Genomic DNA, 6000 nt, shown 5'->3' on the forward strand with positions numbered 1-6000 from the left:
AAATAACAGATGCAATTAAATGATTTACAGTTTATAGATATTACTGGAACTATATAATTAAAAGAGAATAAAATATAAAAGGAAAATAAAAGGCGCCACACTTATCAAAGTTCAATCTCTTCGTGCACAAAAACCGTTGGAGCTCAAGGACCTTCTTCTTCACCCTGTGAGCCCCCCCTCGGACCACCTCGACCGGCCGCCTGGGACCAATAACGGTGGTCAACCAGACGCTCCACACGAGTCCGTCTCCGTCTCCTCGCCGAACGTCCCGCTCGGGGTCCGACCCCGTTAGCGGACTCACAGCACCTGGTCCATCCTCTGTCTTGCTCTCCCGCCTTCTGCCCCAAAACCCCGCGCATACAGTATCTTCAAATACACCAAAACCATAACAATTATCCCAATTGGTTAGTAACGTATTTCTTAGCACCCTCTAAACCACAACAAGCTGCTAGCGCTATAGAAAGAGTCAGTAGCATCATGAAGGCTCCCACCCACCTTGCTCATGGACTGTTTGTCCCACTCCCATCAGGGACGAATCTACGTAGCATCCACACCAGGACCACCAGGCTCAAAAACAGTTACTTTCCCCAAGTACTAAGGCTGATCAACACCTCCACCCACTAACCCACCCCTCCACACCCCCCAACCACCACTACTTTATCATATCCTGTCAGTCACCTTATGTACAGACACTCCTGTGTCTGGCATCATTTTACGGGCATGCATGTAATCTATGTATCAAAGCTATCTGTGTATTTATCTTTATTGTGGTTTTTTTATTATTGTGTTCTTTATCTTAGAGTTTTTTCATGTGTGTAATGGTAAAGCTACAGAGAAAAGCAGGTAAACAGATCACAACAAGGTAGATTGTGAGGTCAATTGTCTATATTATTGTACAAGGGAGTCCATTCAAGACTCTGATAACAGTGGGATAGAAGCTGTCCTTGAGCCTGTTGGGAGAGGGGAGAAGAGAGAATGCCTGGAGTGGGTGGTGTCCTTCTGCTTTACTGAGTCAGCAAGAACTGCGGGCAGAGTCCACGGTTTCTGTGATGTGCTGAGCTGTATCCACAACTCTCTGCAGTTTCTTGCAGCCGTGGGCTCAAGACAGCTTCTACCCTGCAGTAATAAGACTATTAAACGGTTGCATAGTACGATAAGATGAACACTTGACCTCACAATCTACTGTGTTATGGTCTTGCACCTTATTGTCTAGCTGCACTGCACTTCCTCTGAATGCAACACTTTATTCTGCATTCTGTTATTATTTTCCACTGTTCTACCTCAATGCACCGTGTAATTAAATGATCTGCATGAACAGAAGACGAGCTTTCACTGTACCTCAGTACATGTGACGATAATAAACCAAAACCAGTACATGTGGGGAGAGGAAACATAAGGAAAGTTGGATCTTACTGAATGGTGGAACAGACTTGAGGGGCCGAATGGCCTGCCCCTGACAATCTTATAGTATCTGAGGCTAACGAGCCAAAGTGATTTCTTTTGAAGATCAGCAGGTCAGGCAGCACGTATGGAAAGGAGTCAACAGTCAACGTTTTGGGCCAAGACCCTTCCTGAAATGTTGACTATTCCTCTCCTTAGATGCTGCTTGACCTGCTGAGCATAATTTCCAGCATCTATAGAATCTCTTGGGTTCTTACGAAACTCTCTGCTTGTTCTATCACCAGACCTCTCGCGGTTGTTCCTGGGACTGGATTATAGCACGCTACAGCTGGCTAAGCAGGGCTCACAGCAAATAGCTCTGAAGTGGAGACACTCTTTGGAGGTGCTGGATATCAGTGGTCAGTTCTACAAAGGGAAGGACCTTGAGCTAGCCATGGAGATCCTGGCAGGGACTGAGGGCAATGTCATCCTACGCTCCCTCAACCTGGCTGGGACAAAAGTCACCTTGGATGCTGTCAGGTAGTTATCAGTGTGGTGCTCACCTTTGCTATATTGTAGATTTGAAGTGTGAAAAGACCAATTAATATCACAGAGACTACAGAACACCACACAGCACAGTACAGGCCCTTCAGCCCATGATGTGGTGCAACTTTTTAATGTGCTCTTGAAGATCAATCTAACCCTTCTCTTCCATATAGCCCTCCATTTTTAAACATAGAACATAGAAGAGTACAACACGGGATCAGGCACTTCAGCCCACAAAGTTTTGCCGAACCAGCTAAAAAGCAAATTAAAAACACCCAAACACTAATCCCTCCTACCTATATAGCATGTCCTATGCCTCCACCTTCCTCACATCCGTGTGCCTGTCCAAGCATCTCTTAAGAGACTCTAATGTATTTGCTTCTACCACCATACCAGGCAGCACATTCCAAGCATCTACGACTCTGAGTAAAAAATCTTACCCCTCACATCCAGTTTGAACCTACCCCCTCACCTTCAAGGCACGTCCTCTGGTATTAAACATTTCAATTCTGAGAAACAGATGCTCTCTGTCTACTCTATCGAAGTCTCTTATAATCTTATTAACTTCTATCAGATCTCCCCACAGCCTCTGCTGCTCCAGAGAAAACAATACACTTATCTAGCTTGTCGTGATAGCACATGCCCTCTAAACCAGGCAGAGTCCTGGTAAACATCTTCTACACCCTCAGCATCTTTCCTAGTGGGGCAAACAGAATTGTACGTAATACTCCATGTGGCCTAACCAGAGTTTTATGAAGTTACAACATAACCTCTTGACTTTTGGACTCAGTGCCTTGACTAATAAAAGCAAACGTTCCATAAGCCGCCTTAACCACCTTAATCGGCCTGTGTAGCTTAATTCTATATTCTCACTGTGCAGGACCTCTTCCCCCTTCCTGCCTATGTAGTTGGTGCCAATATGCAACAGGACCTCTGGCTGTTCACCCTATTGAGAATATCCTGCAGATGCTCTGATATGTCCTGGACCCTTGCAACCGGGAGGCAACACACGATCTTGGTGTTTCTTTTGAAGCCACAGAATCTCCCTTCTGTCCCCCCAACTATTGGGTCCCTATAACTACTGCACTGCCTGACTTTACACTTCCCTGTTGAGCCTCAGAGCCGGCCACACACCCACCAGCCTGGCTGCTGCTGCTGTGCCCCAGTGGATGTCTCTCCACCCCCACCCCAACCCCTTGTAGTATCCAAATAGGTATACTTGTTGCTGAGGACAATGGCCACAGGACGCTCTGCACATACTTCCTAATCCTCTTACTCCTCACGGTGGTTACCCATCTACTGTCCAAAGCCTGTACTCTGGGTCTGACTACCTCTTCAAAAGAGTCACCTATAATTTCTTCAGCCTCCCAAATGATCCCAAGAACATCCAACTCCAGTTCCAGCTCTTTGGCCCAGTCAGTTGGACCCTGAAGTTGGGTGCACTTCCTGTAGGTGTAGTCGTCAGGGAAACTGTCAGGTATCCTGAATATCCACATCTGACAGGAGGAGCATTCCATCCTGACTCCTCTATACTAAAGAAAAGGCTATCTCTTCTTATCTGTGCCTCCGCCTGCGTGCGTACACTGAAAACTGTTAAGCCAAAGCCTTCCTATCACTGGCGTACTGGCATCTCTGCTTGACCCTTGATTTTATTTGCAGCTGAGTTTTGGCCTCTGATACCAACACTTATCACGTTGTGCTGCCAGGAAAGCCCAGCCTTACCCGAAGCTGCTCCTTTTATACTCTTTTTTTTTCTCTATCTCTCCTGACGTCTGTAGGGCTCCAACACTGACACTCACACTCAATGCACCTGAGCCACCGAAATTTTTTTTTCTTTTATTCATGTGGCTATCATAGAGGCTCTTAAATTCCCAAATGTATCTGCCTCTACCACCACCCCACCACCCCTGGCAGTGTATTCCATGCACCCACCACTCTGTTTTTTAAAAGAAACTTACCCCTGACATTCCCCAATACTGTTCTCCAATCACCTGAAAATCTTGCCTCCTCAAATTAGCCCTTTCCTCCTGGGAAAGTGTCTCTGGCTGTCCACTCGATCTATGCCTGATATCATCTTGTACACTTTTATCGGGTCACTTCTCATCCTCATTTGCTCCAAAGTGAAAAGCCCTCGCTCACTAGACCTTGCCTCATGTGACATGCTCTCTAATCTAGGCAGTGTCCTGGTGAATCTCCTCTGCACCCTCTTTAAAGCTTCCGCATCCTTCCTCTACTGAGGCACCCAGAATTGAACACAATACTGCCAAGTGTGGTCTAATCAAAGTTCAAAGTAAATTTATGATCAAAGTACATATATATCACTGTATATAACCCTGAGATTCATTATCCTTTTGGCATACTCAGTAACTTCAATAACCATAATAGAATCAATGAAAGACCACACCAACAGGATGGATAAACAATGTTTAAAAGGCAAATACAAAAGAATAGAAGGAAATAATAAATATATAAATATCGAGAACATGAGATGAAAAGTCCTTGAAAGTGACTCCATAAGTTATGGAAACAGGTCAGTGTTGGGGTGAGTGAAGTTATCTCCTTTGGTTCAAGAGCCTGATGGTTGAGGGACAGTAACTGTTTCTGAACCTGGTGGTGTGTGTCCTGAGGCTCCTGTAGCACCTTCCTGATGGCACCAGTGAGAACAGAGCATGGCCTGGGTGGCAGCAGTCCTTGATGGGTACTGCTTTACTGCAACAGTGCTCTGTGTAGATGTGCTCAGTGGTTGGGAGGGCCATACCCGTGATGGACTGGGCCATATCCACTACTTTTTGTAGGATTTTCCACGCGAGGGCATTCCATACCAGCCTGTGATGCAGCCAGTCGATATACTCTCCACTGCACACCGATGCCAAATGTTTTCAAACTTCTAAGTGGAGGTACTGCCGTGCTTTCTATGTAATGGCATTTACGTACTACGTTTAATGAGATCTCCCCTCATTCTCCTAACCTTCAGCTGGTACAGCCATCAAACACTCCCGATGGATTAACCTGTTCATTTCCAGGATCATTCTCATGAACCTCCTCTGGACCCTTTCCAATGCCAGCACACCCTTTCTTAGATAAGGGGCCTAAAACTGCTCACAGTACTCCAAGTGCAGTCTGACCAATGCCTTATAGACCTCAGCATTACATCCTTGCTTTTTATATTCTAGTCCTCTCCAAATGAATGTTAACATTGCTTTTGCTTTCTTTATGGTGTATGGCTATTTCGCTATACACGTGACAAATAAAGTGAATCTTTTCTTAATTCAGTTCAAAGGTCAAGTTTAATGTCAGAAATGTATACAGTATACATCCTGAAATGCTTTCTCGTCACAAAAACATTCGGTCTAATTAAATCTTCCTTTCCATGCAGAATCTCTGCAAGCAGAGCCTGCCTTTCATTACCACAGTTCTCTCAGGAAATGTTTCTGTTTGTTGCTTTAGGTCTGTGGAGAGAGGTTTGATTTTTCTCTTTCTCTGTTCTCCAGGGTGGTGGTGAGCAGCTGCTCACAGCTCAGCTACCTGAACCTTACATCCTGTTGCTGTCTGCCCCAGGACCTAAAGCGCATCTACCGAGGCCAGCATGAGATCAGCCAGTTGATCAACCGCTTGCTGAGCCGCAGCGTGGGTGAGCAGCAACCCACTGGGGACCACAGGCCGCAGGGAGAGGCTGACAGCTAAAGGCTCTGCTCATTAGACACCAGGAACAGCTGCCGCCCAATGGTAGAAACAAAGGGTGCTGTCATAGGCGTGCCTTCATAAAGTTTTTATGTAGGATTTCGCTCCTTCCTTAAAGTTCAAAGCACTATCAATAAAGAAAGCAAAAAAATATATTGACTGCATTGTGCCGGGGCCTGGGACTGCCGAGATGTATTCTAGGTACAGCTTGGAACTACTCTGGGCTGCGGTCTGCAGCATTTATTGTTCCAAACCAAACCTGGGCTGAAGTCAATTTGCTGCAAAATACTGAAAAGAGTTCCTGATTCCTGATCTACATCTTGAGCAGACCATATGTTGTGCTCTGAGCCTGCAGTTTGAAGCTGCCTTGTGAGGGAGCTGGGCAGACGTTGC

At 45.8% G+C, this 6000-nt stretch overlaps 1 pseudogene; it reads left to right on the plus strand.

The window, feature by feature from the left end:
* LOC134340867 (F-box/LRR-repeat protein 6-like) overlaps positions 1–5610 on the plus strand; it is a 77732-nt pseudogene extending 72122 nt beyond the window's left edge.
* The last annotated feature ends 390 nt before the right edge of the window (positions 5611–6000 follow it).

The sequence above is a fragment of the Mobula hypostoma genome, chromosome X2 (genome assembly GCF_963921235.1).
Source record: "Mobula hypostoma chromosome X2, sMobHyp1.1, whole genome shotgun sequence".
Lineage (NCBI taxonomy): Eukaryota > Metazoa > Chordata > Chondrichthyes > Myliobatiformes > Myliobatidae > Mobula > Mobula hypostoma.